The sequence below is a fragment of the Carcharodon carcharias genome, chromosome 5 (genome assembly GCF_017639515.1).
Source record: "Carcharodon carcharias isolate sCarCar2 chromosome 5, sCarCar2.pri, whole genome shotgun sequence".
In the NCBI taxonomy this organism is placed as follows: domain Eukaryota; kingdom Metazoa; phylum Chordata; class Chondrichthyes; order Lamniformes; family Lamnidae; genus Carcharodon; species Carcharodon carcharias.
The window spans coordinates 195735320-195750345 of record NC_054471.1 but is presented as its reverse complement, the minus strand read 5'-3'; the positions used below and the strand labels follow the sequence as shown (position 1 = coordinate 195750345).

The 15026-nt window shown below is 42.3% G+C and overlaps 1 long non-coding RNA gene across 2 annotated transcripts in view; it reads right to left on the bottom strand.

The window, feature by feature from the left end:
- Window positions 1-3385, bottom strand: part of LOC121278315 — a 42033-nt gene extending 38648 nt beyond the window's left edge. For both annotated transcript variants that reach the window (XR_005943098.1, XR_005943099.1), the window contains exon 1: window positions 3300-3385. This is a non-coding gene — a long non-coding RNA (uncharacterized LOC121278315). The remainder of the gene's footprint in view (window positions 1-3299) is intronic.
- Between the last annotated feature and the right edge of the window lie 11641 nt (window positions 3386-15026).

Below are 15026 nucleotides of genomic sequence, written 5' to 3'. Positions count from 1 at the left end.
TGAACTGGTCTTGCTGTACCTGGGCTCAGCTTGTCCCTTTATATAGAGAATATAAATTCAGACATTCTTACTATGACCAGCACTGAATGTGTGACCTCAGTGGAGTGTGAGAGTTTGGTGAGCTGAAGGAGTTTAGTGAGGAGGGGAGGGTGGTGCTCCTTTACTTTTTCTAACTTTTTCACCCTGTTAGAACTGGTTCTTGCTCTACTACGGGGGAAGAAGCTAACTGCCTGGTGAGTAACTGGTAAGTGGTCAAGGTCCATTCTATTCCTAAGGTTTAAAATAGTACAGGAATTTGTGATAAGATTAATAAATATATAAAAGAAAATAAATAATTGACTAACATAATCAGGTAATTAATTACAGCACATACGTATGGCTGGACAGGTGATGTGTCATGGCTGCAGCTTGTGGGAACTCCTGAATACTGGTGTTACCCAGGATAAGTATGCCTGCAGTAAGTGTCCACAGCTTGAGGAGCTTTGGCTCAGAGTCACTGAGATGGAGGCTGAGCTGCAGACACTGTGACACATCAGGAAGCGGGAAGATTACCTAGACGCTTTGCACCAGGAGGTGGCCACATCCATTAGGATAAAATCTTCTGATTTGGGAGGTGGTCAGGGTCAGGATGGTATGACTGTAGCAGAGGTAGGTAAGGGGACCCAGAGGGCAGGGTTACAGGAGTGTCAGCCTCTGCAATTGTCCAACAGGTTTAAGGTTCTTTCAGCTTGTTTGGGTAAGAATGGGGCTGCAAGGTGGATGAGCTGACTAACCAGGCACTGTGGTACAGGAAGCCATTCAAGTGGGGGGAGCAAAGAGGAATGTAGTAGTAATCAGGGACAGTATAGTCAAAGCGGGGGGTGAAAATTCAGTGGTCATGGTCCCTGTAAGCACCAATGACATAGGCAGGTTGAGGAAAGAAGTTCTGCATAGTCAGTATGAGGAGCTAGGCACCAAATTAAGAAGCAGAACCCCAAAGGTGATAGAAATAGAAAATGTTGGAAAAACTCAGGAGGTTTGGCAGCTTCTGTGGAGAGAGAAACAGAGTTAAAGTTTAGACTCCATATGACTTCTTCAGAGCTAAAGAGAAGTAGAAATGTGATGGATTTTATACTATTTGGTGGGGGGGGTGGGGCGGTGGAGCAAGATAGAAGGTCAGGGATAGGTGGGAGCTCAGGAAAGATTGACAAACATGTCACTGATACAAGACAAAGGGAATGTTAATGGTAGTGGTAAAGACTAAAGAAGGTGCTGATAGTGACGTTAAGGTAAGATAATAGCAGGTGTTAATAGCAGAACAAGGGGAAGCACTCTGTGAAAGCACAACATAAAAACAAGTGACAGATCACCCCATGAGGTGGGGGGTGGGCGAGGGGGGTTGATTAAAAATTCAATAAATAAATGAAAATAAATAAAATAAAAATATTATAATTATTTATAATTTAAAATTTAAATTTATAATTAAATAAATACAATAACTATCAGTGGAGAAAAAGTGCTAGGGAAATTAACGGGGCTAAAGGCTGATAGGTCCCCTGTACATGATGGGTTGCATCCTTGGATATTAAAGGAAGCAGCTACACAAATAACGGATGCACTGGTAGTAATCGTCTAAAAATCCTTAGGTTCTGGAAAAGTCCTAGAAGATTGGAAAACTTCCAATGTAATGCCCTAATTCAAAAGGGTTGGGGACAAAATGCAGGTAAATATAGGCCAGTTAGCTTAACATCAGTCATTGGGAAAATGTTAGAGTCTATTATAAAGGATGTAATAGCAGAGCATTTAGAAATGCATAATCTAACCAAGCAGAGTCAGCATGGCTTCATGAAGGGGAAATCATGCCTGACAAATTTATTAGAATTATTTGAGGAGATAACAAACAGGAAAGATAAAGGGGGACCAGTAGATGTAATATATTTGGATTTCCAAAGGGTGTTTGATAAGGTACCACACATAAGGCTACTAATAAGATAAGAGCCCATGGTGTTGGGGGTAGTATAGTCGCATGGATAGAGGTTTGGCTAACTAATAGAAGACAGAGAGTTGGGATGAAGGGAGCATTTTTAGGATGGCAACCTGTAACTAGTGGTGTACCACAGGGATCAGTGCTGGGGCCACAATTATTTATAATACATGTTAATGACTTAGATGAGGGAAGTGAATGTACTAATGCCAAGTTTGCAGATGACACAAAAACAGATGGGAAGGCAAGTGGTGAGGATGAGTCTACAGAGGGATATAGACAGATTAGGTGAGTGGGTAAAAACTTGGCAGATGGAATATAATGTGGGAAAATGTGAGGTTATGCATCTTGGAAGGAAGAATAGAGGAGCCAAATATTGTTTACTTGGAGAAAGACTGCAGAAAGCTACATCACAGATGGATTTGGGAATCCTCATGCATGAATCACAAAAAGCTAACATAAAGTCCAGCAGGTAATAGGGAAGGCAAATGGAATGTTGGCCTTTATTTCAAAGTGTATGGAGTATAAAAATCAGGAAGGCTTGCTAAAATTGTGCAAGGCACCAGTTAGACCACACCTAGAATACTGTGAATAGTTTTGGTTCCCTTATCTAAGGAAAGATATACTGGCATTGGAGGCAACCCAGTATAATTTAAAAATTGCTTTGCTTTTTATACCATTGATTAATTTGAATATTGATGAAATGCACATCATCACAACTCCAACAGAATTAATGCAAAGATGCAAAATGAATAGTTAGCATCAGTATTCCCTCCAGTACGCCAGATGTCTCCAGTACATGTTAGATATTTGGGTGTAGAATGAATATAATGATAGCCAATTTCGAAGGCCAGTGTCACATCCTCAAGCTACCTGAAAGGCATATGACTTGACACTAAGTTGAGCCACATTTCAGGCGTCCCTGGCAGCTGCCTAAAACGGGTGTTAGCATCTTTGCTTGTGTTGATAAAATGCCTAAAGCCTGTTTTAAGTCCTTTTACCTAAATTGGGCATTATCTAGGCAGCAGTCACCACTAAATGTTTGTTTAAAAAAAATGTTTTGGGGTTCCGGTGATTCCACAGTATCTTAATCACCCCTCTTTGTTGCAGCTCCACACCTACCCTGATGAGGTAAGCAGCCCCAAATCCATATTTTAGCCAGCTGTCTGATAACAAGCACAAAATTGCTTCCTGGTTGGGGACTTGTGCTCGGTGTGCGGTGCCCAAATCAGACTTAAAAATAAGCTTAATTTAGTTTCCATCCACTGGGAGCAAAATCAATGATGGCACTGGTCAGTATATTGCGGGACAAGGGCTTACAATTGATCATACTTACAAGCGTGGATGTCCAGCTCCTTTATCTGGATGCTTTTTCGGGGAACAGCATACATTCTTTTTGGACAACTAATGTTTTATTTCCTGCACAAAGAATGAGAGACTGAAAAATAAGCTTTAACTCAATAAATTTTATTAAGTATTTCACTGCATATGTGTTTGATGTGCTTTATTGATACGTTTTCCTTATGTGGATCCTAAATCTTTGCACGATGGATGTTCACATAACGCTAGCTTTAATGCTACTTTGGCTAATTAAGTTAAAAGCAAAAGACTGCAGATGCTGGAAATCTGAAACTAAGTGCCTAGATAACTGACTGTTTCATTAGAAAGGATGCAGGATCACTACTTGAATTTACAGCAAACACTGATGGATCTGTATCTTTAGCTTGTGGTTTCACTGTTTGCAGAAGGGACACTTGCTGTGACTACATGATGACATAGAACTGTTCCTGAAACTGTCTCCCTTTTGGAGTTCTTATATTACTCCAGTGCCATTTTAGCATAGGTTAAGGTTTGAAGCTTACACCAAATGAGTTGAAACCAACGGGTTTGGATCCTAAATATCCATAGCAGCAATACTAGCTTTCGTGGGAGCTGCTCCTATTGTATCAATGGACTTTCTTACTGAGGTCTGTAATATTGTTACCACATCTCCATGAAAAGTTGCAATGCAGAGAGCTATTGGTCCCACCTGAGCATTCCATCTTTATATCATGAGCGAAGTGACTGTTCAGCACAGAGCATATCCTGCAACATCCTCTGTTGGACAGCAGATACATGATTTGCATATATATATGTGTTCACATGCAACTGAGGTGGAACATTCGCCATACTAGACCACCCTCTGCTATTCTTCCATTACCATTAACAAGGAGGCCCTGAGGCTCAGTAACTAGTGGCCCTGCTTCTAAGCCAGAAGTTTCTGGGTTCAAGTCTCATGCCAAGACTCTTAAGCAAGGGAAGGAATGTTCAGGACATGGTTCAAATGGGTTGGTTGTTAGTCTTCTAATGTTTGCTCACTATTCCCACAGGGGAGAAAAAATGTGTGTGAAGGTAAAAAAAAAAACAAATTAATATTCACCATTGCTAGCCCTTGGTCATAGTATTTTGCATACATATTTCCCCTTCAACCTGTGTCTGATTCAAATGGGGGCAGTGATGTCTGGCACTTTGGTGACTGGTCCTCTATCAATATGGTTTGGTTTAACATTGTTCTCTGAGTAGAAAAATCTAGACACTATAAAACTTTATTCACACATTTAGGCTTTATATTTTTATTGAAAGCATTATTGTACACAATCAATGTGTATGAATATACTGATGTGATTATTCACACATATGGAAATAGAATAAACATTCTAGATGGAAATCAACTTTATAAGCCTTCCATATTGGCAGTCCCCAGAGCCTTCCAAATTCTTCCTCTAAATAAATTTACTATTCTATCCTTTTATGCAGTGAGTTATTTGTGCATATGTATCCCACTAGCTATTCCATGTTATGCTGTAGGTGACAGCTTTACATTTAAATTAAGAACAATGTGATTTGAGATAGGGTGATGGGGCCCATGGCTTCTCTGAAGTACATCATTGCATTTGTATAACCATAAATTTTTCTCTTACTAACTTCTTTACTATAACTTTGCTAACATACGTTGGTGCAGCATTATTTAAATTTATAATGACATGACTTTTGTCCAGGTCCACATTTGTCCTATATTGATAATGTATGGTTATACCAGTTTGCACTTCTTTAAATCAGTCAGCATCTTCTTAAACTTGTGACAGGTCCATAGAATTGTTGACGTTGAATTCATGCTACCTGGGACATTTTCGTATGTTTGTTGCCACCATATCACATATTGGGTTATTGTCCTGCATCAAAGAATCTTCCATTATATCGACCACAAGGGTGTGCAATGCCAGGTAGCCAAATCAGCCTCTTTCCTGCTGTTGCTGAGCCATATTCAAATAAATTTGATCAGTCCACAACTGCACTGACATTTTTTTTTGCTGCACTTAATTTCTCTTTAGTAAATTATAAAGACGGTACAGCTGCTTGAAAAGAGTAACAGGATCATTATTCCTGGTACATTCCGGTTAATTGTTTTGACCTCTTACAAAATTGCATACTCAGAAGCTGTACGCTTCAAAGTGCACAGTCTCACCATTTATTAGTAGGTCAAAAACAATTATGAATAATGGGTATTTGATCGATTTTCAAAAAAAAAATGATGCAGTTTTGGTAATTGAAATTTGTGAACTGAAAACAAGTGCAGAAGGCTTACATATTGAATTTGGTGCATTTTTGAGTAATTTCTTTGAATTGATCTGACGGTAGGGGGAAGAGTTTAGAAACATGCCGTCTGGATATGGAGCCTAGTCCTCCTGGAATGCAGGAACTCCCAAGATGCATTCCCATTTGGGGAAAAAATGACCCTTAGAAATCAACAAGGCAAAGGAGTAAAGAAAACAAAAACATATCTCTGGCTTATCTTTACATTGCCAGGTCATCTGTACTTTAAAATATTCACTTTCAGAGAAGGATCACAGTCCAAATGTTTAGCTGCCTGGGGTACTGCTTCATATCTGGTTAGGCTATCTTGTACACATTCCTGATATAATGATAATAGGAAAACCTTCTTACGGTAGATTTTGCCTAGCGATAGAGCACCGAAGTTAAAGTGGTACTTCTATCACAAAAATATTTAAAGTAAATGATCAGTCCATAAGTTATAGCACCACCAAGGGTGGAAATCCCAGACACTGACAGCAGTAGATTTAACGATTAGGAATCAATTATTTCCAGCATTATAATTGAGAGAAGGGAGATGCTTTGGCAAAAGGGATTTGTTGGAAAAAATGATGCTGTGGCCATGGATCAAATTGTAATTGGTGCTAATTTGACTGAAAGATTTGCTCTCCAATCCTAGCTTTCAATCAAGCTGTAGCTCTTAAATTACAACTGAGTGCACCTGCACATTCATGACTCATTATTGCTTAATTTATTGTAGGTGCTATTCATTATTAGCTTCAAACATTTATGTAGCTATAAGCTAGAGTAACCACAGCACAGATGATTGTTGTCAGATGACAATAGAGTCTGAGGCCTTTATCATTATGTATGTGTATATATATATATATATATAAATAAATAAAAGCTATACATGAAATAGAGGTTAGGCTTGAACATTAAGCACAAAACGTAAGGACACAATTACAACATTCAAATTAGATGTTTACCATAAAATAGTGAATATGTAGAGCAGGTTATTAGAAATTCTCAATCAATTGATAAGTTTGGGTGGAAAACATATCCAAGAATGAATAGTTTAACACAGACATAGCAGCCTTTGCTTGTTCTAAACTTTTTTGTATTCTTGGGCATATTTATTTTGTGTTATATGAATGTGGCAGATGGCAAGCAAGGCTGAAGACTCAGAAAAAAATCTTGTACAATTTTATCATTGGAATTCAACATCAGCAAACTAGGCTATCAGCCAACTCGTCTTTTCCTTTCTGTTTTTCTGATATAATTCAACTCGGAGCTGTGCACCACTTCTTTCTTAACAGTATCATGCCAGTTTGGCATCTTACAAATAATCTACTAACAGCAAGCATTTTCTACAAGGGTCACTTCAAAATGTTTATACTCAAAGAGTTTTGTCCTCGAGCCTGCCATAAAAGAACTATTTTGGCAGCTGACTTGCATCCATTCTCACGACATGATTGATTCAACACAGCCGCAACTTTACCAGGATTAGCAATGGTGTTTGCCCTATCTGTACCTTGCTGTTGGGTCCTTAGGATTACAATTTAACATCAGAGATGCCATGAGTGGAACATACTTTCTGCAGGAGATCCGAATCAAAGCTGCCCATTAGAATGAAGAATATGTTGTTTTGAAAGAGGCCCTTAATGTACCTCTTCATTTATTGGTGGATATTGTAAAAACCTGCAAATGTAAAAGAATATTTCATACATTTCCCAGCAGTTGCACACTAGCAACAATAGATACAAGGAGAAACTTGCATTTATGCACCTCCCTTAGCATGCCATTATGCCCCAATTGCTTCAAAAGAGATGTTTGGAAGACATCTTGGGAGAAGAGATAGGTTTAAATGATGATCATACAAGAGAAGATGGAAGTGTAATGATGGAGATGTTTAGGGATATAATATCAGGGCTTAAAGCACGCCACCATGGGTCAAAAGGAGGGAGGGATGCACTAGAGCTTGGGTCAGAGGAAGAGAGAGCTTAGTGGGATGGTGTCATAACATTGCAGAAGATGATACAGAAATGGAGACACAAGACCATGAAAGGATTTAAACACAGGATAAGAATTTTAAAGTGGAGGAAACAGGGGACCAAGATCCAATTTAGGTCAACAAGCCAGCATTGAGTATGGAACAGTGTTTTAGATGAGCTAAAGTTTGCAGAGTGTGGAGGATGGAAGGCTAGCCAGGAGTGCATTGGAGTAGTTGCATCTAAAAGTGACAAAGGCATGGTTGAGGCTTCCAGCCAAAGTTGGGCTGAGGTCATTGCAGGGGCAGGCAAAGAAAAAGTTAGATAGTTTAGGAGTTCTATGGGAATGGGGTTAAAGAAGCGTGAGGTGGGTCTCATGGATGAATTGGGTTTGGAGTTCACACAGGAGAATGTAAGGGTGAAATGAGAGAGAGCGCAAAGTGTTCAACACTGTGGTTGGAGGGACATGGCAAGAGGTTTGCCTTGGCAGACAAAGGGAAAGCAGAAAAGGCAGGTGAACTAGCAAGTCGCAAATTTTGATAACAAAGAAAGCCATGAGCTGCTCATGACTTGTTAGAGATGAAGATGGTGGGGCAGCGCAGAGGAGCTGAAAGGAGTGAATGGTAGTGGTCTACAGGATGAGCCCAAAGGAGTGGGCAGTTTTAGCAGACAAGTACGTTGCTTGGCAGAGCTTGATGTAGCTTAGCTAAATCTTACAACAAACAGCTAAATCAGTTGTGCAACAGATATGTTCAAGTAGTCCAAAGCTGTACAGCCCATTGGATGATGAAGTTGATGTTCTCCATATTAAACTCTATTTCATAAAATATTGCGGAGATTTGCCTGAGTTGTTTGTCAAAGTTATAACTTTAGTGGCCCCATAGCATTTAAGACATACCTCCACGCTTATGTCAGGAGCACACAAGCTGTTACAGAATTTCCTCTTAACCTTAAAACTGTCAAGTTTAAACGCCATACAACTGCTGTAAAAGTCTTGTTTAGCGTGAAAACTAGCAGGTTAAGCCAACTGCCAGACTTCAGTAAAGCCATTTTAGAACTTGGTATCAAACTGAAAATTTGATTAATTAATTTAGGAGCAACGGAAGAAGAAAATCAAAACAGCTCGATATAATGATCTCCAGATCAATCTGTGTCAGAGTCAGATGGCAGAGCATTGAAGTGTTTTCTTTTCATGCCATTGAAATGTTTAAATCCTTGGCAAAAGACTAATTTAAGTAGGTGTTAGGGGGAAATAAAGAGATACAGTAATTATTAGGGGGAATATAGGGGTACAGTAAGAACTTATTGAAAGGGAATGAGTTACTTAAAATCTCCAAGCACATTGGCAGTTACAGGTTACCAAATGAACCGTGCACAGCCTTAGGACCTGCAAACAACAGAAAGGCTTTGGGAGCTGGACTGCAGTCAGAGCATTGCCAATAACAACTAAGATTAAGTGTGCTCTTCAACAGATAGGGGAAGAACAGATGGTCCTACTTTAGGTAGCAGGGAGGGTCTCTGCCTGGGTGAAACCAAATAGGGACATACGATGTATATACTTGTTACCAGAGATGTCTGTTTAATGTAAACCTGTATGTTGACGAGATCGGAATCTGGAAACTGTTCTTGTACGTGACCAATAATGTATAAATATGTTGAACATTTGTAGTTTAGCAGAGTGCTACCTCAAGCTGCATTGAGATGGTTCCCCACCTGCAATTGCTCGAATAAATGATCGTGACCTGTACCTGAGACTCCTGTGGTCCATTTGTCAAAGTGACCACAACATAGGTATTTAGAATAGATCTGAATCCAGTTATATTATTGTTATTATGCATAGAAATTCTCAAAAATTCTAATTCAAGTTGTTTTACTAAAGTTTCCAGACAAACAATAAGCAAAATTCATATTAATCAAGCAATTTAGTATGTATTCAAGCCCTATATAAAACAATCATATTGATGAGGAGTGTGTTGAAAGTACTTGATTTCATATACCAGAGGGCAGAATTTCCACTGGGTTTATTTTGGCTTCTCCACGTTAACCCTGTGAGCAGGAGTTGGAAGAGTTGTTTCAGAGTTATTCTGCTAACTTCTACTGCCACTTTCAGGAACTTTTAATGCAGAAATGTCAAGGAATGTTGAATATGGGTTGGGGGCGGGGGGGGTGCATATTCCAAGGGAATGCAAATGATCAGAGCATGTCACTCAGCATCTATCCTGCCATTCACACCCCACTAGCATTGGGTCCTGGGTGTGCTGTTATGTTCTTGCCATCCATTATTGCCTCGGTGCACGAGGGCCGATTTGTTCAACTTCCCAGCCTTTTCCAGCTTTCCCGGAGACACCTGGCTCAGTCACACTACAGCAGACTCAATGATTTTCCTCTTTCCCTCAAGCTTAACTCCCCAAGGTCAGCAAAGAGCATAGTTTGGGGGGTCCACCATTGAGGCCACTGGAATGTCCATTCAGTCGTACAGACACTGGGGTCAGAATTTTCCAGCCCCTCGCGCCAATGGGGGGATTTTCCGGTCCCCCCCCCATTGTCAATGAAGATTTTAATGGCTTGTTCAGCATGCGACAGGGGACCCATGATGGGAGTGCAGGAAAATTCCAGCCTGGGACTCCACCAAAGCTGGAAATCCAGCTCCATGTGTCCTACAGTAATGGGAGCAGTTGATTTAAGAGGATAAAATATATGGATATTAACTGACAGGCAGGGAGGGAGCAGGGAGTCTGTGCTGAGGTCAGCAAACCTGAAACTACTGGTTTCCCCAACTTTCTCTTTAATTTCTCTTTCTTTACATTTCTCAGTTACATCTGGCTGCCTGTCAGCTGGAGAACCCTGCAATGCAGGGCTGCAGCTGAGAGAGCCAGAGTTCACTCTGAGAGTTGGCGAGAACATCGGTGGCTGAAAGCACCGAGAGAGAGGGAGAGAGCGGGAGTTCAGTCTGAGAGTCCACAAGAACAGTGAGAGCTGAAAGCACCGAGAGAGAGGGAGAGAGCGGGAGTTCAGTCTGAGAGTCGGCAAGAACAGTAAGAGCTGAAAGCACCGAGAGAGAGAAAGAGAGCGGGAGTTCAGTCTGAGAGTCGGCAAGAACAGTGAGAGCTGGAAGCACAGAGAGAAAGCGGGAGTTCACTCTGAGAGTTGATGAGAACAGCAGGAGCTGGAAGCACCGAGAGAGAGGGAGAGAGCGGGAGTTCAGTCTGAGAGTCGACAAGAACAGTGAGAGCTGAAAGCACAGAGAGAGAGAGCGGGAGTTCAGTCTGAGAGTCGGCAAGAACAGTGAGAGCTGAAAGCACCGAGACAGAGGGAGAGAGCGGGAGTTCAGTCTGAGAGTCAGCAAGAACAGTGAGAGCTGGAAGCACAGAGAGAAAGCGGGAGTTCACTCTGAGAGTTGATGAGAACAGCAGGAGCTGGAAGCACCGAGAGAAAGGGAGAGAGCGGGAGTTCAGTCTGAGAGTTGATGAGAACAGCAGGAGCTGAAAGCACCAAGAGAGAGGGAGACAGTGGGAGTTCAGTCTGAGAGTTGGCAAGAACAGTGAGAGCTGGAAGCACAGAGAGAGAGAGCGGGAGTTCACTCTGAGAATTGACGAGAATAGCGTGGGCTGAAAGCGCGTAGAGAGAGAGAGAGAATGGGAGTTCACTCTGAGAGTCGGTGAGAATAGCGGGAGCTGAAAGCACGGAGAGAGAGAAAGCGGGCGTTCACTCTGAGAGTTGGTGAGAACAGTGGGGACTGAAATCGCAGAGAAAGAGAGAGAGCGGGAGTTCATTCCGAGAGTCGACGAGAACAGCGGGGGCTGAAAGCGCAGAGAGAGAGAGCAGGAGTTCACTCCAAAGTTGAAGAGAACAGCTTGGGCTGAAAGCACGGAGAGATTGAGAGAGAGCGTGAATTCACCTGAGAGTCAGTAAGAACAGCGGGGGCTGATAGCGCAGAGAGAGAGAGAGTGGGAGTTCACTCCGAGAGTTGACAAGAACAGCGGGGAGCAACCTCTAACCAGATTCCGCATTCTAAAACAAAAATCAAGGTTTGATATCACAGAGGAGCAGGTAGGTGATTGGCTGGTGATTGCCTTTGCTTTGATTGTCATTCAAATTGGTCACCTTTTTGTAATTGTAAGGTTTTATTGGCTTCAGCATGGTTTATAAATTGTAGTAAGTTTATCCTGAAGAATAGGATTTGTTAATTATAAATTAAATTAAGAAAAATAATTAAATGAATTAACATATAATAAAATAGCGTGAGATGTGCCGGGAGTTCAAAGGGTGGGTCTCAAGCGGACTGACCAGATTTGGAGAAAATCAAGTGTAAAGTCATGGGGAACTAGAGAGGAGCTCAGGTGATAAAAAAGTGCGAGAGGGAGGGAGCAGCGGGACTTCATAAAGGGGCGCAGGAGGGAAAAGAGGAGACAATTGGTGAGTGACAGTTGAGTAAAGACTTTATATAAAGTTTAAGGTAAGGAGACTTGCGGGCCAGTCAGATATAGCAGCCAGAGCGGAGCGGAGTGAACCTGGGGGTGAATGGTGCCAGTGGAGCTTCTCAATAAAAGCCTGAGGGTCAAGGCCCAGATCGAGTCAGTCGGCGCAACAGCTAACCCCAACAGGAACCCCGCCAGAATTCAAAAAAGGCCGACGAAAGTGACGTCAGCGCAAAGCAGAGAGCTGGTTGGTAGGTAGTGGGTAAGTTGTTTTTCTCCACTTTAAAGCTACATTAAAGAAAGGTAAGAGTTCTAGCTTTTTTTTTAAAAAAAGGAAGAAAGTTAAATAGTTTTCTACTTGGCTTAAATTTAGGGTAAGAGTATTTTAACTAAAGGTGTGACAGGGGAGCTCAGACCCGTGTGTTGTACGGCCTGCAGTATGTGGGAAGTCTTAGACGCTCCTGGCAGTCTGGATGACCACATCTGCAGGAAGTGCCACTGGTTTGACCAGCTTGGGTGCCGGGTTTTGGAGTTTGAGTGTTGGTTGGAGATACAGCAGTGCATCTGTGAGGCTGAGAGTTACGTGGATAGCACATTTTTAGGCACGGTCACCCCGCAGGTTAAGGAAGTGAAGCCAGAGAAGGAATAGGTGACCACCAGTCAGAGAAAGGGAGGTGAGCAGGGAGTCAGGAAAGCCCCAAAGTGCATCTCCCTCAAGAACAGCTTTTCTGTGTTAGAAGAGTAAGAGTGATGGACAGTGCAGCCAGAGTTCAGCTGCACAAAGTGAGAGGAGAAAGAGAAAGAGAGCATTAGTGGTAGGAGACTCAATAGTAAGGGGTACAGACAGGCATTTCTGTGGTTGCAGATGTGACTCCAGGATGGTGTGTTGGCTTCTTGGGGCCAGGGTCAAGGATGGGACTGAACGGCTGCAGGGTATCCTGAAGGGGGAGGTCGAACAGTCAGAGATCGTGGTTTCCATTGGTACCAACGACATGGGTAGAAAGGGGGATGAATCCTGCAACAAGAATTTAGGGAGCTAGGCAGCAGATAGAAAAGCTGGACCTCAAAGGTTGTAATCTGGATTACTCCCAGTGCCACGTGCTAGTGAATATAGGAATAGGTGGATAGAGCAGATGAATGCGTGGCTGAAGAGTTGGTGCAGGAAGGAGGGCTTTAGATTCCTGGATCACTGGGTCTGTTTCTGGGAAGGTGGGACCTGTACAAGTCCGACGGGTTGCACCTGAACCGGAACGGGACCAACATCCTCGTAGAAGGGTTTGCTAGTGCTGTTGGTGGGGGTTTAAGCTAATTTGGCAGGGGGATGGCATATACAGTGGAGGTATAGTAGGGGATGATGTATAATTATAAATATAGAAGTAAAACCAAGTCAGTGTAGAAGGCAGAGCCTATGTAGTCAAGTTAAGGCACAAGGGAGCATGGCAAGGCTGGATGGCTTTTATTTTAACGCAATGAGTCTTGCGAGCAAGGCAGATGAGTTGAGGGCGTTGATTGACACATGGATATCATTGTCATCATGGAGACATGGTTGAGGGAGGAGCAGGATTGGCAGCTCAATATTCCAGAGTATAAGGTCTTCAGGCAAGCCGGGGGTGGGATTGTAAACGAGGAGGTGGTGTTGCAATATTGATCAAGGAGTCAATTACTGCAATAAAGAGGGATGACATCTTAGAAGGTTCCTCAAATGTGTGGTAGAACTTAAAAACAAAAAGGGGGTAATCACATTGCTGGGAGAGTACTGTAGATAGCTAATGTGGTATCGTTATTCAAGAAGGCTGGTAGGGATAAACCAGGGAACTATAGGCCACTGAGTCCAACATCAGTGGTAGGGAAACTTTTGGAAAAATTTTGAGGGACAGAATTAACCTCTACCTGGAGAGGCAAGGATAAATCAGGAATAGTCAGCATGGCTTTGTCAGGGGGAGATTATATCTAATAAATTTGATTGAATTTTTCGAGGAGGTGACCAGGTATGTAGATGGGAATAGTATAGTTGACATAGTCTATATGGTCTTCAGTATGGCTTTTGACAAGGTCTCGCATGGGAGACTGGTCAAGAAGGGAAGAGCCCATGGGATCCAGGGCAATTTGGCAAATTGGATGCAAAATTGGCTTAGTGGTAGGAGGCAGAGGGTGATGGTCAAAGGTTGTTTTTGTGGCTGGAAGCCTGTGTTCTGTGGCGTACCGCAGGGTTCAGTGCTGGGTCCCTTGCTGTTTGTAGTGTCCATTAATGATCTAGACGTGAATGTAGGAGGTATGATCAGTAAATTCGCAGATGACAGGAAAATTGGTGGTAAATAGTGAGAGGAAAAGCCTTAGACTATAGGACTATATAGACAGGCTAGTGAGATGGGCAGAATTATGGCAAATGGAATTTAATCCTGAAAAGTGTGAGGTGATGCATTTTAGGACTAACAAGGCAAGAGAGTACATGATGAATGGTAGGACCCTAGGAAGTAGATGATCAGAGGACCCTTGGTGGCGTGTCTGTACATCCTTGAAGGCAGCAGCACAGGTAGATAAGGTGGTTAAGAAGGAATATGAGATACTTGCCTTTATTAGTCGAGGCATTGAATACAAGCGCAGGGAGGTTATGATGGAGCTGTATAAAACACTAATTAGGCCACAGCTGGAGCACTGTGTACAGTTTTGGCTGCCACACTATAGGAAGGATGTGATTGCCCTGGAGAGGGTGCAGAGGAGATTCACCAGGATGTTGCCTGGGCTGGAGTGTTTTAGCTATGAAGCGAGACTGTATAGGCTGGGGTTGTTTTCCTTAGAGCAGAGAAGGCTGACGGGGGACCTGATAGAGGTGTACAAAATTGTGAGGGGCATAGATAGGTAGTTAGGAAGCAACTTTCCTTCTTAAGGAAGAATAACCAGGGGGTATAGATTTAAGGTAAGGGGCAGGAAGTTTAGAGGGGGTTTGAGGAAAATGTTTTTTCACCCTGGCTGTTACACATGTGCCAGCGGATTAAACCGAGCAGGGCTGTGGACTCAGTACAATGTGAAGCAATCACCGGGACTGTCATTACTATTTGAAAG